This window comes from Phyllobates terribilis, unplaced genomic scaffold (genome assembly GCF_046119375.1).
Source record: "Phyllobates terribilis strain yellow unplaced genomic scaffold, ASM4611937v1 Scaffold_11__3_contigs__length_659146591, whole genome shotgun sequence".
Classification (NCBI taxonomy): domain Eukaryota; kingdom Metazoa; phylum Chordata; class Amphibia; order Anura; family Dendrobatidae; genus Phyllobates; species Phyllobates terribilis.
Window position 1 is genome coordinate 526,413,232 of NW_027362771.1, and position 21,921 is coordinate 526,435,152.

The 21,921-nt window shown below is 38.0% G+C and overlaps 28 non-coding genes across 28 annotated transcripts; all 28 read right to left on the reverse strand.

Annotated features, from left to right (window-relative positions):
- Positions 1 to 105: 105 nt before the first annotated feature.
- Positions 106 to 178, reverse strand: TRNAR-CCU (transfer RNA arginine (anticodon CCU)). The gene has a single exon. It is a non-coding gene; the product is annotated as a tRNA-Arg (tRNA).
- A 468-nt stretch (positions 179 to 646) lies between these two features.
- TRNAI-UAU (transfer RNA isoleucine (anticodon UAU)) lies at positions 647 to 739 on the reverse strand. The gene is given in 2 exon segments: positions 647 to 682; positions 702 to 739. It is a non-coding gene; the product is annotated as a tRNA-Ile (tRNA).
- A 943-nt stretch (positions 740 to 1,682) lies between these two features.
- TRNAR-CCU (transfer RNA arginine (anticodon CCU)) lies at positions 1,683 to 1,755 on the reverse strand. Its single transcript has one exon. It is a non-coding gene; the product is annotated as a tRNA-Arg (tRNA).
- A 468-nt stretch (positions 1,756 to 2,223) lies between these two features.
- Positions 2,224 to 2,316, reverse strand: TRNAI-UAU (transfer RNA isoleucine (anticodon UAU)). Its single transcript is given in 2 exon segments — positions 2,224 to 2,259; positions 2,279 to 2,316. It is a non-coding gene; the product is annotated as a tRNA-Ile (tRNA).
- Positions 2,317 to 3,257: 941 nt separating this feature from the next.
- Positions 3,258 to 3,330, reverse strand: TRNAR-CCU (transfer RNA arginine (anticodon CCU)). The gene has a single exon. It is a non-coding gene; the product is annotated as a tRNA-Arg (tRNA).
- A 468-nt stretch (positions 3,331 to 3,798) lies between these two features.
- TRNAI-UAU (transfer RNA isoleucine (anticodon UAU)) lies at positions 3,799 to 3,891 on the reverse strand. The gene is given in 2 exon segments: positions 3,799 to 3,834; positions 3,854 to 3,891. It is a non-coding gene; the product is annotated as a tRNA-Ile (tRNA).
- A 935-nt stretch (positions 3,892 to 4,826) lies between these two features.
- TRNAR-CCU (transfer RNA arginine (anticodon CCU)) lies at positions 4,827 to 4,899 on the reverse strand. The gene has a single exon. It is a non-coding gene; the product is annotated as a tRNA-Arg (tRNA).
- Positions 4,900 to 5,367: 468 nt separating this feature from the next.
- Positions 5,368 to 5,460, reverse strand: TRNAI-UAU (transfer RNA isoleucine (anticodon UAU)). Its single transcript is given in 2 exon segments — positions 5,368 to 5,403; positions 5,423 to 5,460. It is a non-coding gene; the product is annotated as a tRNA-Ile (tRNA).
- Positions 5,461 to 6,399: 939 nt separating this feature from the next.
- TRNAR-CCU (transfer RNA arginine (anticodon CCU)) lies at positions 6,400 to 6,472 on the reverse strand. The gene has a single exon. It is a non-coding gene; the product is annotated as a tRNA-Arg (tRNA).
- A 468-nt stretch (positions 6,473 to 6,940) lies between these two features.
- On the reverse strand, positions 6,941 to 7,033 carry TRNAI-UAU (transfer RNA isoleucine (anticodon UAU)). The gene is given in 2 exon segments: positions 6,941 to 6,976; positions 6,996 to 7,033. It is a non-coding gene; the product is annotated as a tRNA-Ile (tRNA).
- A 941-nt stretch (positions 7,034 to 7,974) lies between these two features.
- On the reverse strand, positions 7,975 to 8,047 carry TRNAR-CCU (transfer RNA arginine (anticodon CCU)). The gene has a single exon. It is a non-coding gene; the product is annotated as a tRNA-Arg (tRNA).
- A 468-nt stretch (positions 8,048 to 8,515) lies between these two features.
- TRNAI-UAU (transfer RNA isoleucine (anticodon UAU)) lies at positions 8,516 to 8,608 on the reverse strand. Its single transcript is given in 2 exon segments — positions 8,516 to 8,551; positions 8,571 to 8,608. It is a non-coding gene; the product is annotated as a tRNA-Ile (tRNA).
- Positions 8,609 to 9,551: 943 nt separating this feature from the next.
- TRNAR-CCU (transfer RNA arginine (anticodon CCU)) lies at positions 9,552 to 9,624 on the reverse strand. Its single transcript has one exon. It is a non-coding gene; the product is annotated as a tRNA-Arg (tRNA).
- A 468-nt stretch (positions 9,625 to 10,092) lies between these two features.
- TRNAI-UAU (transfer RNA isoleucine (anticodon UAU)) lies at positions 10,093 to 10,185 on the reverse strand. Its single transcript is given in 2 exon segments — positions 10,093 to 10,128; positions 10,148 to 10,185. It is a non-coding gene; the product is annotated as a tRNA-Ile (tRNA).
- A 939-nt stretch (positions 10,186 to 11,124) lies between these two features.
- On the reverse strand, positions 11,125 to 11,197 carry TRNAR-CCU (transfer RNA arginine (anticodon CCU)). Its single transcript has one exon. It is a non-coding gene; the product is annotated as a tRNA-Arg (tRNA).
- Positions 11,198 to 11,665: 468 nt separating this feature from the next.
- On the reverse strand, positions 11,666 to 11,758 carry TRNAI-UAU (transfer RNA isoleucine (anticodon UAU)). The gene is given in 2 exon segments: positions 11,666 to 11,701; positions 11,721 to 11,758. It is a non-coding gene; the product is annotated as a tRNA-Ile (tRNA).
- Positions 11,759 to 12,697: 939 nt separating this feature from the next.
- On the reverse strand, positions 12,698 to 12,770 carry TRNAR-CCU (transfer RNA arginine (anticodon CCU)). The gene has a single exon. It is a non-coding gene; the product is annotated as a tRNA-Arg (tRNA).
- A 468-nt stretch (positions 12,771 to 13,238) lies between these two features.
- On the reverse strand, positions 13,239 to 13,331 carry TRNAI-UAU (transfer RNA isoleucine (anticodon UAU)). Its single transcript is given in 2 exon segments — positions 13,239 to 13,274; positions 13,294 to 13,331. It is a non-coding gene; the product is annotated as a tRNA-Ile (tRNA).
- A 939-nt stretch (positions 13,332 to 14,270) lies between these two features.
- Positions 14,271 to 14,343, reverse strand: TRNAR-CCU (transfer RNA arginine (anticodon CCU)). The gene has a single exon. It is a non-coding gene; the product is annotated as a tRNA-Arg (tRNA).
- A 468-nt stretch (positions 14,344 to 14,811) lies between these two features.
- Positions 14,812 to 14,904, reverse strand: TRNAI-UAU (transfer RNA isoleucine (anticodon UAU)). Its single transcript is given in 2 exon segments — positions 14,812 to 14,847; positions 14,867 to 14,904. It is a non-coding gene; the product is annotated as a tRNA-Ile (tRNA).
- Positions 14,905 to 15,843: 939 nt separating this feature from the next.
- On the reverse strand, positions 15,844 to 15,916 carry TRNAR-CCU (transfer RNA arginine (anticodon CCU)). Its single transcript has one exon. It is a non-coding gene; the product is annotated as a tRNA-Arg (tRNA).
- Positions 15,917 to 16,384: 468 nt separating this feature from the next.
- TRNAI-UAU (transfer RNA isoleucine (anticodon UAU)) lies at positions 16,385 to 16,477 on the reverse strand. The gene is given in 2 exon segments: positions 16,385 to 16,420; positions 16,440 to 16,477. It is a non-coding gene; the product is annotated as a tRNA-Ile (tRNA).
- A 947-nt stretch (positions 16,478 to 17,424) lies between these two features.
- Positions 17,425 to 17,497, reverse strand: TRNAR-CCU (transfer RNA arginine (anticodon CCU)). The gene has a single exon. It is a non-coding gene; the product is annotated as a tRNA-Arg (tRNA).
- Positions 17,498 to 17,965: 468 nt separating this feature from the next.
- On the reverse strand, positions 17,966 to 18,058 carry TRNAI-UAU (transfer RNA isoleucine (anticodon UAU)). Its single transcript is given in 2 exon segments — positions 17,966 to 18,001; positions 18,021 to 18,058. It is a non-coding gene; the product is annotated as a tRNA-Ile (tRNA).
- Positions 18,059 to 18,995: 937 nt separating this feature from the next.
- TRNAR-CCU (transfer RNA arginine (anticodon CCU)) lies at positions 18,996 to 19,068 on the reverse strand. The gene has a single exon. It is a non-coding gene; the product is annotated as a tRNA-Arg (tRNA).
- A 469-nt stretch (positions 19,069 to 19,537) lies between these two features.
- Positions 19,538 to 19,630, reverse strand: TRNAI-UAU (transfer RNA isoleucine (anticodon UAU)). The gene is given in 2 exon segments: positions 19,538 to 19,573; positions 19,593 to 19,630. It is a non-coding gene; the product is annotated as a tRNA-Ile (tRNA).
- A 939-nt stretch (positions 19,631 to 20,569) lies between these two features.
- On the reverse strand, positions 20,570 to 20,642 carry TRNAR-CCU (transfer RNA arginine (anticodon CCU)). The gene has a single exon. It is a non-coding gene; the product is annotated as a tRNA-Arg (tRNA).
- A 468-nt stretch (positions 20,643 to 21,110) lies between these two features.
- TRNAI-UAU (transfer RNA isoleucine (anticodon UAU)) lies at positions 21,111 to 21,203 on the reverse strand. The gene is given in 2 exon segments: positions 21,111 to 21,146; positions 21,166 to 21,203. It is a non-coding gene; the product is annotated as a tRNA-Ile (tRNA).
- Between the last annotated feature and the right edge of the window lie 718 nt (positions 21,204 to 21,921).

Genomic DNA, 21,921 nt, shown 5'->3' on the forward strand with positions numbered 1-21,921 from the left:
TGCAAGAACTAATTTACAGGCAAACAAGACTGTATGGCAGTCAAATAGTTGTCATCTTCACCCTAAACTTTCCATGAGGTGTTGTTGAAAATGGAGCTCAACAAGCACCCCGGATGGGACTCGAACCCACAATCCCTGGCTTAGGAGGCCAGTGCCTTATCCATTAGGCCACCGGGGCAGCACGAGCAAGTGTTGACATTGCGCATTGCTGTTCCCTAACAGTGAAGCGATCATTTTTGATTGAGTTCTCAAGAATGATCTTGTAAGTTTGAACTCCAACTTGAAAAGATCCATAAGCACATGCATCTTTATTTTAGATGAGAGCAAGGGCTACCTTTGGAGGGTGGTTTTTATCTCTTAGCCAGTGTACATTATTAATGCCGATGAAGGAAAGTATATTGGACAGCCAGAAGCCTTAAAAACGAAATATATCTTCCACATTTCCCTTTCAATCACGGTACTAGATTATGGTGGGACTTACAAGACTTTTCGAACCTGCGGCAATTTTTAAAAAAAAAATACCGCAAAAAACAAAGAGCTCTTTGGAATTTCTCTCTTAATCATGGGACTAGATCGTCGACGGGTTCAAGACACTTTGCCCAACTACTTCAGTAGTAAAAAATACTAAAGGAAGGCAAGAAACAAATGCTCCAGGTGAGGGTTGAACTCACAACCTCGGCATTGCTCAACAGTTACTGCTTTATAAGTACCGCGCGCTGACCGATTGCGCCACTGGAGCCGTCGTGGTAGAGCCGTACAGCATAAAGAAAGAAATAAGATCAATTTGAATGGGAATGTTTCTTCACTAAATTAACTTTTGTTGAAAACAGGTTTTGTGGGGTTTTATTGGAATGTTTTGAGAATAGATATATTAGCATAATACAATCGTTATTACAAATAAAAATTAGACATTTTAGAATTTGTACACTGGCCGCTGGGTCTTTATCAACTCAAACATTCTGTTTTTTTTAAGGAAATGCACATGTGCGTTTGCTGCAATGAACAGACTTTGACACTTTATTTTGTATTGAAGCATCTAATGAGCGTGTGCACAAATTCTTAGGAATTCAGGGGCTGCAGGGTCAGCTGTGACATCACGGCCAGCTGTGACATCACCTTTTGTGATTCCTAGATCCTGTGTTAACAGCTGTGTACAGAGGTGCTATCAGTCATTATAACCCTACCTCTGATATTAAGAAAACGGCTTTAGAAGGACAGCCCCAGTAGCCAGTGTGAAAATTGCAAGATTATTAATTTTGTTTTTTAATAAAGAGCATTACATGAAAAAAATTGTCAAAAATGACATATATATATATATATATATATATATACATACTTTGTTTTACATTTATTATTTTATATTTTGATATTTAAAATATTGTTTGTTTAAATGCATAGCCATAGCTTAGTAGAAAGTATACTCTTTGGTATTTGGGGCATGAATGAAGATGAAAGCAATGGACTGTGTGTTTTAACAAGATGCTATATTTTGCCGCCCTACAAAGTAGATACTACTCTGTTGCACGTTAACACTTCTCTCAGTACATGGAAATGATCTTTCGAAAAGGGCAGAGGTTTGCAAGAACTAATTTACAGGCAAACAAGACTGTATGGCAGTCAAATAGTTGTCATCTTCACCCTAAACTTTCCATGAGGTGTTGTTGAAAATGGAGCTCAACAAGCACCCCGGATGGGACTCGAACCCACAATCCCTGGCTTAGGAGGCCAGTGCCTTATCCATTAGGCCACCGGGGCAGCACGAGCAAGTGTTGACATTGCGCATTGCTGTTCCCTAACAGTGAAGCGATCATTTTTGATTGAGTTCTCAAGAATGATCTTGTAAGTTTGAACTCCAACTTGAAAAGATCCATAAGCACATGCATCTTTATTTTAGATGAGAGCAAGGGCTACCTTTGGAGGGTGGTTTTTATCTCTTAGCCAGTGTACATTATTAATGCCGATGAAGGAAAGTATATTGGACAGCCAGAAGCCTTAAAAACGAAATATATCTTCCACATTTCCCTTTCAATCACGGTACTAGATTATGGTGGGACTTACAAGACTTTTCGAACCTGCGGCAATTTTTAAAAAAAAAATACCGCAAAAAACAAAGAGCTCTTTGGAATTTCTCTCTTAATCATGGGACTAGATCGTCGACGGGTTCAAGACACTTTGCCCAACTACTTCAGTAGTAAAAAATACTAAAGGAAGGCAAGAAACAAATGCTCCAGGTGAGGGTTGAACTCACAACCTCGGCATTGCTCAACAGTTACTGCTTTATAAGTACCGCGCGCTGACCGATTGCGCCACTGGAGCCGTCGTGGTAGAGCCGTACAGCATAAAGAAAGAAATAAGATCAATTTGAATGGGAATGTTTCTTCACTAAATTAACTTTTGTTGAAAACAGGTTTTGTGGGGTTTTATTGGAATGTTTTGAGAATAGATATATTAGCATAATACAATCGTTATTACAAATAAAAATTAGACATTTTAGAATTTGTACACTGGCCGCTGGGTCTTTATCAACTCAAACATTCTGTTTTTTTTAAGGAAATGCACATGTGCGTTTGCTGCAATGAACAGACTTTGACACTTTATTTTGTATTGAAGCATCTAATGAGCGTGTGCACAAATTCTTAGGAATTCAGGGGCTGCAGGGTCAGCTGTGACATCACGGCCAGCTGTGACATCACCTTTTGTGATTCCTAGATCCTGTGTTAACAGCTGTGTACAGAGGTGCTATCAGTCATTATAACCCTACCTCTGATATTAAGAAAACGGCTTTAGAAGGACAGCCCCAGTAGCCAGTGTGAAAATTGCAAGATTATTAATTTTGTTTTTTAATAAAGAGCATTACATGAAAAAAATTGTCAAAAATGACATATATATATATATATATATATATACATACTTTGTTTTACATTTATTATTTTATATTTTGATATTTAAAATATTGTTTGTTTAAATGCATAGCCATAGCTTAGTAGAAAGTATACTCTTTGGTATTTGGGGCATGAATGAAGATGAAAGCAATGGACTGTGTGTTTTAACAAGATGCTATATTTTGCCGCCCTACAAAGTAGATACTACTCTGTTGCACGTTAACACTTCTCTCAGTACATGGAAATGATCTTTCGAAAAGGGCAGAGGTTTGCAAGAACTAATTTACAGGCAAACAAGACTGTATGGCAGTCAAATAGTTGTCATCTTCACCCTAAACTTTCCATGAGGTGTTGTTGAAAATGGAGCTCAACAAGCACCCCGGATGGGACTCGAACCCACAATCCCTGGCTTAGGAGGCCAGTGCCTTATCCATTAGGCCACCGGGGCAGCACGAGCAAGTGTTGACATTGCGCATTGCTGTTCCCTAACAGTGAAGCGATCATTTTTGATTGAGTTCTCAAGAATGATCTTGTAAGTTTGAACTCCAACTTGAAAAGATCCATAAGCACATGCATCTTTATTTTAGATGAGAGCAAGGGCTACCTTTGGAGGGTGGTTTTTATCTCTTAGCCAGTGTACATTATTAATGCCGATGAAGGAAAGTATATTGGACAGCCAGAAGCCTTAAAAACGAAATATATCTTCCACATTTCCCTTTCAATCACGGTACTAGATTATGGTGGGACTTACAAGACTTTTCGAACCTGCGGCAATTTTTAAAAAAAAAATACCGCAAAAAACAAAGAGCTCTTTGGAATTTCTCTCTTAATCATGGGACTAGATCGTCGACGGGTTCAAGACACTTTGCCCAACTACTTCAGTAGTAAAAAATACTAAAGGAAGGCAAGAAACAAATGCTCCAGGTGAGGGTTGAACTCACAACCTCGGCATTGCTCAACAGTTACTGCTTTATAAGTACCGCGCGCTGACCGATTGCGCCACTGGAGCCGTCGTGGTAGAGCCGTACAGCATAAAGAAAGAAATAAGATCAATTTGAATGGGAATGTTTCTTCACTAAATTAACTTTTGTTGAAAACAGGTTTTGTGGGGTTTTATTGGAATGTTTTGAGAATAGATATATTAGCATAATACAATCGTTATTACAAATAAAAATTAGACATTTTAGAATTTGTACACTGGCCGCTGGGTCTTTATCAACTCAAACATTCTGTTTTTTTTAAGGAAATGCACATGTGCGTTTGCTGCAATGAACAGACTTTGACACTTTATTTTGTATTGAAGCATCTAATGAGCGTGTGCACAAATTCTTAGGAATTCAGGGGCTGCAGGGTCAGCTGTGACATCACGGCCAGCTGTGACATCACCTTTTGTGATTCCTAGATCCTGTGTTAACAGCTGTGTACAGAGGTGCTATCAGTCATTATAACCCTACCTCTGATATTAAGAAAACGGCTTTAGAAGGACAGCCCCAGTAGCCAGTGTGAAAATTGCAAGATTATTAATTTTGTTTTTTAATAAAGAGCATTACATGAAAAAAATTGTCAAAAATGACATATATATATATATATATACATACTTTGTTTTACATTTATTATTTTATATTTTGATATTTAAAATATTGTTTGTTTAAATGCATAGCCATAGCTTAGTAGAAAGTATACTCTTTGGTATTTGGGGCATGAATGAAGATGAAAGCAATGGACTGTGTGTTTTAACAAGATGCTATATTTTGCCGCCCTACAAAGTAGATACTACTCTGTTGCACGTTAACACTTCTCTCAGTACATGGAAATGATCTTTCGAAAAGGGCAGAGGTTTGCAAGAACTAATTTACAGGCAAACAAGACTGTATGGCAGTCAAATAGTTGTCATCTTCACCCTAAACTTTCCATGAGGTGTTGTTGAAAATGGAGCTCAACAAGCACCCCGGATGGGACTCGAACCCACAATCCCTGGCTTAGGAGGCCAGTGCCTTATCCATTAGGCCACCAGGGCAGCACGAGCAAGTGTTGACATTGCGCATTGCTGTTCCCTAACAGTGAAGCGATCATTTTTGATTGAGTTCTCAAGAATGATCTTGTAAGTTTGAACTCCAACTTGAAAAGATCCATAAGCACATGCATCTTTATTTTAGATGAGAGCAAGGGCTACCTTTGGAGGGTGGTTTTTATCTCTTAGCCAGTGTACATTATTAATGCCGATGAAGGAAAGTATATTGGACAGCCAGAAGCCTTAAAAACGAAATATATCTTCCACATTTCCCTTTCAATCACGGTACTAGATTATGGTGGGACTTACAAGACTTTTCGAACCTGCGGCAATTTTTAAAAAAAAAATACCGCAAAAAACAAAGCGCTCTTTGGAATTTCTCTCTTAATCATGGGACTAGATCGTCGACGGGTTCAAGACACTTTGCCCAACTACTTCAGTAGTAAAAAATACTAAAGGAAGGCAAGAAACAAATGCTCCAGGTGAGGGTTGAACTCACAACCTCGGCATTGCTCAACAGTTACTGCTTTATAAGTACCGCGCGCTGACCGATTGCGCCACTGGAGCCGTCGTGGTAGAGCCGTACAGCATAAAGAAAGAAATAAGATCAATTTGAATGGGAATGTTTCTTCACTAAATTAACTTTTGTTGAAAACAGGTTTTGTGGGGTTTTATTGGAATGTTTTGAGAATAGATATATTAGCATAATACAATCGTTATTACAAATAAAAATTAGACATTTTAGAATTTGTACACTGGCCGCTGGGTCTTTATCAACTCAAACATTCTGTTTTTTTTAAGGAAATGCACATGTGCGTTTGCTGCAATGAACAGACTTTGACACTTTATTTTGTATTGAAGCATCTAATGAGCGTGTGCACAAATTCTTAGGAATTCAGGGGCTGCAGGGTCAGCTGTGACATCACGGCCAGCTGTGACATCACCTTTTGTGATTCCTAGATCCTGTGTTAACAGCTGTGTACAGAGGTGCTATCAGTCATTATAACCCTACCTCTGATATTAAGAAAACGGCTTTAGAAGGACAGCCCCAGTAGCCAGTGTGAAAATTGCAAGATTATTAATTTTGTTTTTTAATAAAGAGCATTACATGAAAAAAATTGTCAAAAATGACATATATATATATATATATATATACATACTTTGTTTTACATTTATTATTTTATATTTTGATATTTAAAATATTGTTTGTTTAAATGCATAGCCATAGCTTAGTAGAAAGTATACTCTTTGGTATTTGGGGCATGAATGAAGATGAAAGCAATGGACTGTGTGTTTTAACAAGATGCTATATTTTGCCGCCCTACAAAGTAGATACTACTCTGTTGCACGTTAACACTTCTCTCAGTACATGGAAATGATCTTTCGAAAAGGGCAGAGGTTTGCAAGAACTAATTTACAGGCAAACAAGACTGTATGGCAGTCAAATAGTTGTCATCTTCACCCTAAACTTTCCATGAGGTGTTGTTGAAAATGGAGCTCAACAAGCACCCCGGATGGGACTCGAACCCACAATCCCTGGCTTAGGAGGCCAGTGCCTTATCCATTAGGCCACCGGGGCAGCACGAGCAAGTGTTGACATTGCGCATTGCTGTTCCCTAACAGTGAAGCGATCATTTTTGATTGAGTTCTCAAGAATGATCTTGTAAGTTTGAACTCCAACTTGAAAAGATCCATAAGCACATGCATCTTTATTTTAGATGAGAGCAAGGGCTACCTTTGGAGGGTGGTTTTTATCTCTTAGCCAGTGTACATTATTAATGCCGATGAAGGAAAGTATATTGGACAGCCAGAAGCCTTAAAAACGAAATATATCTTCCACATTTCCCTTTCAATCACGGTACTAGATTATGGTGGGACTTACAAGACTTTTCGAACCTGCGGCAATTTTTTAAAAAAAAATACCGCAAAAAACAAAGAGCTCTTTGGAATTTCTCTCTTAATCATGGGACTAGATCGTCGACGGGTTCAAGACACTTTGCCCAACTACTTCAGTAGTAAAAAATACTAAAGGAAGGCAAGAAACAAATGCTCCAGGTGAGGGTTGAACTCACAACCTCGGCATTGCTCAACAGTTACTGCTTTATAAGTACCGCGCGCTGACCGATTGCGCCACTGGAGCCGTCGTGGTAGAGCCGTACAGCATAAAGAAAGAAATAAGATCAATTTGAATGGGAATGTTTCTTCACTAAATTAACTTTTGTTGAAAACAGGTTTTGTGGGGTTTTATTGGAATGTTTTGAGAATAGATATATTAGCATAATACAATCGTTATTACAAATAAAAATTAGACATTTTAGAATTTGTACACTGGCCGCTGGGTCTTTATCAACTCAAACATTCTGTTTTTTTTAAGGAAATGCACATGTGCGTTTGCTGCAATGAACAGACTTTGACACTTTATTTTGTATTGAAGCATCTAATGAGCGTGTGCACAAATTCTTAGGAATTCAGGGGCTGCAGGGTCAGCTGTGACATCACGGCCAGCTGTGACATCACCTTTTGTGATTCCTAGATCCTGTGTTAACAGCTGTGTACAGAGGTGCTATCAGTCATTATAACCCTACCTCTGATATTAAGAAAACGGCTTTAGAAGGACAGCCCCAGTAGCCAGTGTGAAAATTGCAAGATTATTAATTTTGTTTTTTAATAAAGAGCATTACATGAAAAAAATTGTCAAAAATGACATATATATATATATATATATATATACATACTTTGTTTTACATTTATTATTTTATATTTTGATATTTAAAATATTGTTTGTTTAAATGCATAGCCATAGCTTAGTAGAAAGTATACTCTTTGGTATTTGGGGCATGAATGAAGATGAAAGCAATGGACTGTGTGTTTTAACAAGATGCTATATTTTGCCGCCCTACAAAGTAGATACTACTCTGTTGCACGTTAACACTTCTCTCAGTACATGGAAATGATCTTTCGAAAAGGGCAGAGGTTTGCAAGAACTAATTTACAGGCAAACAAGACTGTATGGCAGTCAAATAGTTGTCATCTTCACCCTAAACTTTCCATGAGGTGTTGTTGAAAATGGAGCTCAACAAGCACCCCGGATGGGACTCGAACCCACAATCCCTGGCTTAGGAGGCCAGTGCCTTATCCATTAGGCCACCGGGGCAGCACGAGCAAGTGTTGACATTGCGCATTGCTGTTCCCTAACAGTGAAGCGATCATTTTTGATTGAGTTCTCAAGAATGATCTTGTAAGTTTGAACTCCAACTTGAAAAGATCCATAAGCACATGCATCTTTATTTTAGATGAGAGCAAGGGCTACCTTTGGAGGGTGGTTTTTATCTCTTAGCCAGTGTACATTATTAATGCCGATGAAGGAAAGTATATTGGACAGCCAGAAGCCTTAAAAACGAAATATATCTTCCACATTTCCCTTTCAATCACGGTACTAGATTATGGTGGGACTTACAAGACTTTTCGAACCTGCGGCAATTTTTAAAAAAAAAATACCGCAAAAAACAAAGAGCTCTTTGGAATTTCTCTCTTAATCATGGGACTAGATCGTCGACGGGTTCAAGACACTTTGCCCAACTACTTCAGTAGTAAAAAATACTAAAGGAAGGCAAGAAACAAATGCTCCAGGTGAGGGTTGAACTCACAACCTCGGCATTGCTCAACAGTTACTGCTTTATAAGTACCGCGCGCTGACCGATTGCGCCACTGGAGCCGTCGTGGTAGAGCCGTACAGCATAAAGAAAGAAATAAGATCAATTTGAATGGGAATGTTTCTTCACTAAATTAACTTTTGTTGAAAACAGGTTTTGTGGGGTTTTATTGGAATGTTTTGAGAATAGATATATTAGCATAATACAATCGTTATTACAAATAAAAATTAGACATTTTAGAATTTGTACACTGGCCGCTGGGTCTTTATCAACTCAAACATTCTGTTTTTTTTAAGGAAATGCACATGTGCGTTTGCTGCAATGAACAGACTTTGACACTTTATTTTGTATTGAAGCATCTAATGAGCGTGTGCACAAATTCTTAGGAATTCAGGGGCTGCAGGGTCAGCTGTGACATCACGGCCAGCTGTGACATCACCTTTTGTGATTCCTAGATCCTGTGTTAACAGCTGTGTACAGAGGTGCTATCAGTCATTATAACCCTACCTCTGATATTAAGAAAACGGCTTTAGAAGGACAGCCCCAGTAGCCAGTGTGAAAATTGCAAGATTATTAATTTTGTTTTTTAATAAAGAGCATTACATGAAAAAAATTGTCAAAAATGACATATATATATATATATATATATATATACATACTTTGTTTTACATTTATTATTTTATATTTTGATATTTAAAATATTGTTTGTTTAAATGCATAGCCATAGCTTAGTAGAAAGTATACTCTTTGGTATTTGGGGCATGAATGAAGATGAAAGCAATGGACTGTGTGTTTTAACAAGATGCTATATTTTGCCGCCCTACAAAGTAGATACTACTCTGTTGCACGTTAACACTTCTCTCAGTACATGGAAATGATCTTTCGAAAAGGGCAGAGGTTTGCAAGAACTAATTTACAGGCAAACAAGACTGTATGGCAGTCAAATAGTTGTCATCTTCACCCTAAACTTTCCATGAGGTGTTGTTGAAAATGGAGCTCAACAAGCACCCCGGATGGGACTCGAACCCACAATCCCTGGCTTAGGAGGCCAGTGCCTTATCCATTAGGCCACCGGGGCAGCACGAGCAAGTGTTGACATTGCGCATTGCTGTTCCCTAACAGTGAAGCGATCATTTTTGATTGAGTTCTCAAGAATGATCTTGTAAGTTTGAACTCCAACTTGAAAAGATCCATAAGCACATGCATCTTTATTTTAGATGAGAGCAAGGGCTACCTTTGGAGGGTGGTTTTTATCTCTTAGCCAGTGTACATTATTAATGCCGATGAAGGAAAGTATATTGGACAGCCAGAAGCCTTAAAAACGAAATATATCTTCCACATTTCCCTTTCAATCACGGTACTAGATTATGGTGGGACTTACAAGACTTTTCGAACCTGCGGCAATTTTTAAAAAAAAAATACCGCAAAAAACAAAGAGCTCTTTGGAATTTCTCTCTTAATCATGGGACTAGATCGTCGACGGGTTCAAGACACTTTGCCCAACTACTTCAGTAGTAAAAAATACTAAAGGAAGGCAAGAAACAAATGCTCCAGGTGAGGGTTGAACTCACAACCTCGGCATTGCTCAACAGTTACTGCTTTATAAGTACCGCGCGCTGACCGATTGCGCCACTGGAGCCGTCGTGGTAGAGCCGTACAGCATAAAGAAAGAAATAAGATCAATTTGAATGGGAATGTTTCTTCACTAAATTAACTTTTGTTGAAAACAGGTTTTGTGGGGTTTTATTGGAATGTTTTGAGAATAGATATATTAGCATAATACAATCGTTATTACAAATAAAAATTAGACATTTTAGAATTTGTACACTGGCCGCTGGGTCTCTATCAACTCAAACATTCTGTTTTTTTTAAGGAAATGCACATGTGCGTTTGCTGCAATGAACAGACTTTGACACTTTATTTTGTATTGAAGCATCTAATGAGCGTGTGCACAAATTCTTAGGAATTCAGGGGCTGCAGGGTCAGCTGTGACATCACGGCCAGCTGTGACATCACCTTTTGTGATTCCTAGATCCTGTGTTAACAGCTGTGTACAGAGGTGCTATCAGTCATTATAACCCTACCTCTGATATTAAGAAAACGGCTTTAGAAGGACAGCCCCAGTAGCCAGTGTGAAAATTGCAAGATTATTAATTTTGTTTTTTAATAAAGAGCATTACATGAAAAAAATTGTCAAAAATGACATATATATATATATATATATATACATACTTTGTTTTACATTTATTATTTTATATTTTGATATTTAAAATATTGTTTGTTTAAATGCATAGCCATAGCTTAGTAGAAAGTATACTCTTTGGTATTTGGGGCATGAATGAAGATGAAAGCAATGGACTGTGTGTTTTAACAAGATGCTATATTTTGCCGCCCTACAAAGTAGATACTACTCTGTTGCACGTTAACACTTCTCTCAGTACATGGAAATGATCTTTCGAAAAGGGCAGAGGTTTGCAAGAACTAATTTACAGGCAAACAAGACTGTATGGCAGTCAAATAGTTGTCATCTTCACCCTAAACTTTCCATGAGGTGTTGTTGAAAATGGAGCTCAACAAGCACCCCGGATGGGACTCGAACCCACAATCCCTGGCTTAGGAGGCCAGTGCCTTATCCATTAGGCCACCGGGGCAGCACGAGCAAGTGTTGACATTGCGCATTGCTGTTCCCTAACAGTGAAGCGATCATTTTTGATTGAGTTCTCAAGAATGATCTTGTAAGTTTGAACTCCAACTTGAAAAGATCCATAAGCACATGCATCTTTATTTTAGATGAGAGCAAGGGCTACCTTTGGAGGGTGGTTTTTATCTCTTAGCCAGTGTACATTATTAATGCCGATGAAGGAAAGTATATTGGACAGCCAGAAGCCTTAAAAACGAAATATATCTTCCACATTTCCCTTTCAATCACGGTACTAGATTATGGTGGGACTTACAAGACTTTTCGAACCTGCGGCAATTTTTAAAAAAAAAATACCGCAAAAAACAAAGAGCTCTTTGGAATTTCTCTCTTAATCATGGGACTAGATCGTCGACGGGTTCAAGACACTTTGCCCAACTACTTCAGTAGTAAAAAATACTAAAGGAAGGCAAGAAACAAATGCTCCAGGTGAGGGTTGAACTCACAACCTCGGCATTGCTCAACAGTTACTGCTTTATAAGTACCGCGCGCTGACCGATTGCGCCACTGGAGCCGTCGTGGTAGAGCCGTACAGCATAAAGAAAGAAATAAGATCAATTTGAATGGGAATGTTTCTTCACTAAATTAACTTTTGTTGAAAACAGGTTTTGTGGGGTTTTATTGGAATGTTTTGAGAATAGATATATTAGCATAATACAATCGTTATTACAAATAAAAATTAGACATTTTAGAATTTGTACACTGGCCGCTGGGTCTTTATCAACTCAAACATTCTGTTTTTTTTAAGGAAATGCACATGTGCGTTTGCTGCAATGAACAGACTTTGACACTTTATTTTGTATTGAAGCATCTAATGAGCGTGTGCACAAATTCTTAGGAATTCAGGGGCTGCAGGGTCAGCTGTGACATCACGGCCAGCTGTGACATCACCTTTTGTGATTCCTAGATCCTGTGTTAACAGCTGTGTACAGAGGTGCTATCAGTCATTATAACCCTACCTCTGATATTAAGAAAACGGCTTTAGAAGGACAGCCCCAGTAGCCAGTGTGAAAATTGCAAGATTATTAATTTTGTTTTTTAATAAAGAGCATTACATGAAAAAAATTGTCAAAAATGACATATATATATATATATATATATACATACTTTGTTTTACATTTATTATTTTATATTTTGATATTTAAAATATTGTTTGTTTAAATGCATAGCCATAGCTTAGTAGAAAGTATACTCTTTGGTATTTGGGGCATGAATGAAGATGAAAGCAATGGACTGTGTGTTTTAACAAGATGCTATATTTTGCCGCCCTACAAAGTAGATACTACTCTGTTGCACGTTAACACTTCTCTCAGTACATGGAAATGATCTTTCGAAAAGGGTAGAGGTTTGCAAGAACTAATTTACAGGCAAACAAGACTGTATGGCAGTCAAATAGTTGTCATCTTCACCCTAAACTTTCCATGAGGTGTTGTTGAAAATGGAGCTCAACAAGCACCCCGGATGGGACTCGAACCCACAATCCCTGGCTTAGGAGGCCAGTGCCTTATCCATTTGGCCACCGGGGCAGCACGAGCAAGTGTTGACATTGCGCATTGCTGTTCCCTAACAGTGAAGCGATCATTTTTGATTGAGTTCTCAAGAATGATCTTGTAAGTTTGAACTCCAACTTGAAAAGATCCATAAGCACATGCATCTTTATTTTAGATGAGAGCAAGGGCTACCTTTGGAGGGTGGTTTTTATCTCTTAGCCAGTGTACATTATTAATGCCGATGAAGGAAAGTATATTGGACAGCCAGAAGCCTTAAAAACGAAATATATCTTCCACATTTCCCTTTCAATCACGGTACTAGATTATGGTGGGACTTACAAGACTTTTCGAACCTGCGGCAATTTTTAAAAAAAAAATACCGCAAAAAACAAAGAGCTCTTTGGAATTTCTCTCTTAATCATGGGACTAGATCGTCGACGGGTTCAAGACACTTTGCCCAACTACTTCAGTAGTAAAAAATACTAAAGGAAGGCAAGAAACAAATGCTCCAGGTGAGGGTTGAACTCACAACCTCGGCATTGCTCAACAGTTACTGCTTTATAAGTACCGCGCGCTGACCGATTGCGCCACTGGAGCCGTCGTGGTAGAGCCGTACAGCATAAAGAAAGAAATAAGATCAATTTGAATGGGAATGTTTCTTCACTAAATTAACTTTTGTTGAAAACAGGTTTTGTGGGGTTTTATTGGAATGTTTTGAGAATAGATATATTAGCATAATACAATCGTTATTACAAATAAAAATTAGACATTTTAGAATTTGTACACTGGCCGCTGGGTCTTTATCAACTCAAACATTCTGTTTTTTTTAAGGAAATGCACATGTGCGTTTGCTGCAATGAACAGACTTTGACACTTTATTTTGTATTGAAGCATCTAATGAGCGTGTGCACAAATTCTTAGGAATTCAGGGGCTGCAGGGTCAGCTGTGACATCACGGCCAGCTGTGACATCACCTTTTGTGATTCCTAGATCCTGTGTTAACAGCTGTGTACAGAGGTGCTATCAGTCATTATAACCCTACCTCTGATATTAAGAAAACGGCTTTAGAAGGACAGCCCCAGTAGCCAGTGTGAAAATTGCAAGATTATTAATTTTGTTTTTTAATAAAGAGCATTACATGAAAAAAATTGTCAAAAATGACATATATATATATATATATATATACATACTTTGTTTTACATTTATTATTTTATATTTTGATATTTAAAATATTGTTTGTTTAAATGCATAGCCATAGCTTAGTAGAAAGTATACTCTTTGGTATTTGGGGCATGAATGAAGATGAAAGCAATGGACTGTGTGTTTTAACAAGATGCTATATTTTGCCGCCCTACAAAGTAGATACTACTCTGTTGCACGTTAACACTTCTCTCAGTACATGGAAATGATCTTTCGAAAAGGGTAGAGGTTTGCAAGAACTAATTTACAGGCAAACAAGACTGTATGGCAGTCAAATAGTTGTCATCTTCACCCTAAACTTTCCATGAGGTGTTGTTGAAAATGGAGCTCAACAAGCACCCCGGATGGGACTCGAACCCACAATCCCTGGCTTAGGAGGCCAGTGCCTTATCCATTTGGCCACCGGGGCAGCACGAGCAAGTGTTGACATTGCGCATTGCTGTTCCCTAACAGTGAAGCGATCATTTTTGATTGAGTTCTCAAGAATGATCTTGTAAGTTTGAACTCCAACTTGAAAAGATCCATAAGCACATGCATCTTTATTTTAGATGAGAGCAAGGGCTACCTTTGGAGGGTGGTTTTTATCTCTTAGCCAGTGTACATTATTAATGCCGATGAAGGAAAGTATATTGGACAGCCAGAAGCCTTAAAAACGAAATATATCTTCCACATTTCCCTTTCAATCACGGTACTAGATTATGGTGGGACTTACAAGACTTTTCGAACCTGCGGCAATTTTTAAAAAAAAAATACCGCAAAAAACAAAGAGCTCTTTGGAATTTCTCTCTTAATCATGGGACTAGATCGTCGACGGGTTCAAGACACTTTGCCCAACTACTTCAGTAGTAAAAAATACTAAAGGAAGGCAAGAAACAAATGCTCCAGGTGAGGGTTGAACTCACAACCTCGGCATTGCTCAACAGTTACTGCTTTATAAGTACCGCGCGCTGACCGATTGCGCCACTGGAGCCGTCGTGGTAGAGCCGTACAGCATAAAGAAAGAAATAAGATCAATTTGAATGGGAATGTTTCTTCACTAAATTAACTTTTGTTGAAAACAGGTTTTGTGGGGTTTTATTGGAATGTTTTGAGAATAGATATATTAGCATAATACAATCGTTATTACAAATAAAAATTAGACATTTTAGAATTTGTACACTGGCCGCTGGGTCTTTATCAACTCAAACATTCTGTTTTTTTTAAGGAAATGCACATGTGCGTTTGCTGCAATGAACAGACTTTGACACTTTATTTTGTATTGAAGCATCTAATGAGCGTGTGCACAAATTCTTAGGAATTCAGGGGCTGCAGGGTCAGCTGTGACATCACGGCCAGCTGTGACATCACCTTTTGTGATTCCTAGATCCTGTGTTAACAGCTGTGTACAGAGGTGCTATCAGTCATTATAACCCTACCTCTGATATTAAGAAAACGGCTTTAGAAGGACAGCCCCAGTAGCCAGTGTGAAAATTGCAAGATTATTAATTTTGTTTTTTAATAAAGAGCATTACATGAAAAAAATTGTCAAAAATGACATATATATATATATATATATATACATACTTTGTTTTACATTTATTATTTTATATTTTGATATTTAAAATATTGTTTGTTTAAATGCATAGCCATAGCTTAGTAGAAAGTATACTCTTTGGTATTTGGGGCATGAATGAAGATGAAAGCAATGGACTGTGTGTTTTAACAAGATGCTATATTTTGCCGCCCTACAAAGTAGATACTACTCTGTTGCACGTTAACACTTCTCTCAGTACATGGAAATGATCTTTCGAAAAGGGCAGAGGTTTGCAAGAACTAATTTACAGGCAAACAAGACTGTATGGCAGTCAAATAGTTGTCATCTTCACCCTAAACTTTCCATGAGGTGTTGTTGAAAATGGAGCTCAACAAGCACCCCGGATGGGACTCGAACCCACAATCCCTGGCTTAGGAGGCCAGTGCCTTATCCATTAGGCCACCAGGGCAGCACGAGCAAGTGTTGACATTGCGCATTGCTGTTCCCTAACAGTGAAGCGATCATTTTTGATTGAGTTCTCAAGAATGATCTTGTAAGTTTGAACTCCAACTTGAAAAGATCCATAAGCACATGCATCTTTATTTTAGATGAGAGCAAGGGCTACCTTTGGAGGGTGGTTTTTATCTCTTAGCCAGTGTACATTATTAATGCCGATGAAGGAAAGTATATTGGACAGCCAGAAGCCTTAAAAACGAAATATATCTTCCACATTTCCCTTTCAATCACGGTACTAGATTATGGTGGGACTTACAAGACTTTTCGAACCTGCGGCAATTTTTAAAAAAAAAATACCGCAAAAAACAAAGAGCTCTTTGGAATTTCTCTCTTAATCATGGGACTAGATCGTCGACGGGTTCAAGACACTTTGCCCAACTACTTCAGTAGTAAAAAATACTAAAGGAAGGCAAGAAACAAATGCTCCAGGTGAGGGTTGAACTCACAACCTCGGCATTGCTCAACAGTTACTGCTTTATAAGTACCGCGCGCTGACCGATTGCGCCACTGGAGCCGTCGTGGTAGAGCCGTACAGCATAAAGAAAGAAATAAGATCAATTTGAATGGGAATGTTTCTTCACTAAATTAACTTTTGTTGAAAACAGGTTTTGTGGGGTTTTATTGGAATGTTTTGAGAATAGATATATTAGCATAATACAATCGTTATTACAAATAAAAATTAGACATTTTAGAATTTGTACACTGGCCGCTGGGTCTTTATCAACTCAAACATTCTGTTTTTTTTAAGGAAATGCACATGTGCGTTTGCTGCAATGAACAGACTTTGACACTTTATTTTGTATTGAAGCATCTAATGAGCGTGTGCACAAATTCTTAGGAATTCAGGGGCTGCAGGGTCAGCTGTGACATCACGGCCAGCTGTGACATCACCTTTTGTGATTCCTAGATCCTGTGTTAACAGCTGTGTACAGAGGTGCTATCAGTCATTATAACCCTACCTCTGATATTAAGAAAACGGCTTTAGAAGGACAGCCCCAGTAGCCAGTGTGAAAATTGCAAGATTATTAATTTTGTTTTTTAATAAAGAGCATTACATGAAAAAAATTGTCAAAAATGACATATATATATATATATATATATATATATATACATACTTTGTTTTACATTTATTATTTTATATTTTGATATTTAAAATATTGTTTGTTTAAATGCATAGCCATAGCTTAGTAGAAAGTATACTCTTTGGTATTTGGGGCATGAATGAAGATGAAAGCAATGGACTGTGTGTTTTAACAAGATGCTATATTTTGCCGCCCTACAAAGTAGATACTACTCTGTTGCACGTTAACACTTCTCTCAGTACATGGAAATGATCTTTCGAAAAGGGCAGAGGTTTGCAAGAACTAATTTACAGGCAAACAAGACTGTATGGCAGTCAAATAGTTGTCATCTTCACCCTAAACTTTCCATGAGGTGTTGTTGAAAATGGAGCTCAACAAGCACCCCGGATGGGACTCGAACCCACAATCCCTGGCTTAGGAGGCCAGTGCCTTATCCATTAGGCCACCGGGGCAGCACAAGCAAGTGTTGACATTGCGCATTGCTGTTCCCTAACAGTGAAGCGATCATTTTTGATTGAGTTCTCAAGAATGATCTTGTAAGTTTGAACTCCAACTTGAAAAGATCCATAAGCACATGCATCTTTATTTTAGATGAGAGCAAGGGCTACCTTTGGAGGGTGGTTTTTATCTCTTAGCCAGTGTACATTATTAATGCCGATGAAGGAAAGTATATTGGACAGCCAGAAGCCTTAAAAACGAAATATATCTTCCACATTTCCCTTTCAATCACGGTACTAGATTATGGTGGGACTTACAAGACTTTTCGAACCTGCGGCAATTTTTAAAAAAAAAATACCGCAAAAAACAAAGAGCTCTTTGGAATTTCTCTCTTAATCATGGGACTAGATCGTCGACGGGTTCAAGACACTTTGCCCAACTACTTCAGTAGTAAAAAATACTAAAGGAAGGCAAGAAACAAATGCTCCAGGTGAGGGTTGAACTCACAACCTCGGCATTGCTCAACAGTTACTGCTTTATAAGTACCGCGCGCTGACCGATTGCGCCACTGGAGCCGTCGTGGTAGAGCCGTACAGCATAAAGAAAGAAATAAGATCAATTTGAATGGGAATGTTTCTTCACTAAATTAACTTTTGTTGAAAACAGGTTTTGTGGGGTTTTATTGGAATGTTTTGAGAATAGATATATTAGCATAATACAATCGTTATTACAAATAAAAATTAGACATTTTAGAATTTGTACACTGGCCGCTGGGTCTTTATCAACTCAAACATTCTGTTTTTTTTAAGGAAATGCACATGTGCGTTTGCTGCAATGAACAGACTTTGACACTTTATTTTGTATTGAAGCATCTAATGAGCGTGTGCACAAATTCTTAGGAATTCAGGGGCTGCAGGGTCAGCTGTGACATCACGGCCAGCTGTGACATCACCTTTTGTGATTCCTAGATCCTGTGTTAACAGCTGTGTACAGAGGTGCTATCAGTCATTATAACCCTACCTCTGATATTAAGAAAACGGCTTTAGAAGGACAGCCCCAGTAGCCAGTGTGAAAATTGCAAGATTATTAATTTTGTTTTTTAATAAAGAGCATTACATGAAAAAAATTGTCAAAAATGACATATATATATATATATATATACATACTTTGTTTTACATTTATTATTTTATATTTTGATATTTAAAATATTGTTTGTTTAAATGCATAGCCATAGCTTAGTAGAAAGTATACTCTTTGGTATTTGGGGCATGAATGAAGATGAAAGCAATGGACTGTGTGTTTTAACAAGATGCTATATTTTGCCGCCCTACAAAGTAGATACTACTCTGTTGCACGTTAACACTTCTCTCAGTACATGGAAATGATCTTTCGAAAAGGGCAGAGGTTTGCAAGAACTAATTTACAGGCAAACAAGACTGTATGGCAGTCAAATAGTTGTCATCTTCACCCTAAACTTTCCATGAGGTGTTGTTGAAAATGGAGCTCAACAAGCACCCCGGATGGGACTCGAACCCACAATCCCTGGCTTAGGAGGCCAGTGCCTTATCCATTAGGCCACCGGGGCAGCACGAGCAAGTGTTGACATTGCGCATTGCTGTTCCCTAACAGTGAAGCGATCATTTTTGATTGAGTTCTCAAGAATGATCTTGTAAGTTTGAACTCCAACTTGAAAAGATCCATAAGCACATGCATCTTTATTTTAGATGAGAGCAAGGGCTACCTTTGGAGGGTGGTTTTTATCTCTTAGCCAGTGTACATTATTAATGCCGATGAAGGAAAGTATATTGGACAGCCAGAAGCCTTAAAAACGAAATATATCTTCCACATTTCCCTTTCAATCACGGTACTAGATTATGGTGGGACTTACAAGACTTTTCGAACCTGCGGCAATTTTTAAAAAAAAAATACCGCAAAAAAACAAAGAGCTCTTTGGAATTTCTCTCTTAATCATGGGACTAGATCGTCGACGGGTTCAAGACACTTTGCCCAACTACTTCAGTAGTAAAAAATACTAAAGGAAGGCAAGAAACAAATGCTCCAGGTGAGGGTTGAACTCACAACCTCGGCATTGCTCAACAGTTACTGCTTTATAAGTACCGCGCGCTGACCGATTGCGCCACTGGAGCCGTCGTGGTAGAGCCGTACAGCATAAAGAAAGAAATAAGATCAATTTGAATGGGAATGTTTCTTCACTAAATTAACTTTTGTTGAAAACAGGTTTTGTGGGGTTTTATTGGAATGTTTTGAGAATAGATATATTAGCATAATACAATCGTTATTACAAATAAAAATTAGACATTTTAGAATTTGTACACTGGCCGCTGGGTCTTTATCAACTCAAACATTCTGTTTTTTTTAAGGAAATGCACATGTGCGTTTGCTGCAATGAACAGACTTTGACACTTTATTTTGTATTGAAGCATCTAATGAGCGTGTGCACAAATTCTTAGGAATTCAGGGGCTGCAGGGTCAGCTGTGACATCACGGCCAGCTGTGACATCACCTTTTGTGATTCCTAGATCCTGTGTTAACAGCTGTGTACAGAGGTGCTATCAGTCATTATAACCCTACCTCTGATATTAAGAAAACGGCTTTAGAAGGACAGCCCCAGTAGCCAGTGTGAAAATTGCAAGATTATTAATTTTGTTTTTTAATAAAGAGCATTACATGAAAAAAATTGTCAAAAATGACATATATATATATATATATATATACATACTTTGTTTTACATTTATTATTTTATATTTTGATATTTAAAATATTGTTTGTTTAAATGCATAGCCATAGCTTAGTAGAAAGTATACTCTTTGGTATTTGGGGCATGAATGAAGATGAAAGCAATGGACTGTGTGTTTTAACAAGATGCTATATTTTGCCGCCCTACAAAGTAGATACTACTCTGTTGCACGTTAACACTTCTCTCAGTACATGGAAATGATCTTTCGAAAAGGGCAGAGGTTTGCAAGAACTAATTTACAGGCAAACAAGACTGTATGGCAGTCAAATAGTTGTCATCTTCACCCTAAACTTTCCATGAGGTGTTGTTGAAAATGGAGCTCAACAAGCACCCCGGATGGGACTCGAACCCACAATCCCTGGCTTAGGAGGCCAGTGCCTTATCCATTAGGCCACCAGGGCAGCACGAGCAAGTGTTGACATTGCGCATTGCTGTTCCCTAACAGTGAAGCGATCATTTTTGATTGAGTTCTCAAGAATGATCTTGTAAGTTTGAACTCCAACTTGAAAAGATCCATAAGCACATGCATCTTTATTTTAGATGAGAGCAAGGGCTACCTTTGGAGGGTGGTTTTTATCTCTTAGCCAGTGTACATTATTAATGCCGATGAAGGAAAGTATATTGGACAGCCAGAAGCCTTAAAAACGAAATATATCTTCCACATTTCCCTTTCAATCACGGTACTAGATTATGGTGGGACTTACAAGACTTTTCGAACCTGCGGCAATTTTTAAAAAAAAAATACCGCAAAAAACAAAGAGCTCTTTGGAATTTCTCTCTTAATCATGGGACTAGATCGTCGACGGGTTCAAGACACTTTGCCCAACTACTTCAGTAGTAAAAAATACTAAAGGAAGGCAAGAAACAAATGCTCCAGGTGAGGGTTGAACTCACAACCTCGGCATTGCTCAACAGTTACTGCTTTATAAGTACCGCGCGCTGACCGATTGCGCCACTGGAGCCGTCGTGGTAGAGCCGTACAGCATAAAGAAAGAAATAAGATCAATTTGAATGGGAATGTTTCTTCACTAAATTAACTTTTGTTGAAAACAGGTTTTGTGGGGTTTTATTGGAATGTTTTGAGAATAGATATATTAGCATAATACAATCGTTATTACAAATAAAAATTAGACATTTTAGAATTTGTACACTGGCCGCTGGGTCTTTATCAACTCAAACATTCTGTTTTTTTTAAGGAAATGCACATGTGCGTTTGCTGCAATGAACAGACTTTGACACTTTATTTTGTATTGAAGCATCTAATGAGCGTGTGCACAAATTCTTAGGAATTCAGGGGCTGCAGGGTCAGCTGTGACATCACGGCCAGCTGTGACATCACCTTTTGTGATTCCTAGATCCTGTGTTAACAGCTGTGTACAGAGGTGCTATCAGTCATTATAACCCTACCTCTGATATTAAGAAAACGGCTTTAGAAGGACAGCCCCAGTAGCCAGTGTGAAAATTGCAAGATTATTAATTTTGTTTTTTAATAAAGAGCATTACATGAAAAAAATTGTCAAAAATGACATATATATATATATATATATATATATATACATACTTTGTTTTACATTTATTATTTTATATTTTGATATTTAAAATATTGTTTGTTTAAATGCATAGCCATAGCTTAGTAGAAAGTATACTCTTTGGTATTTGGGGCATGAATGAAGATGAAAG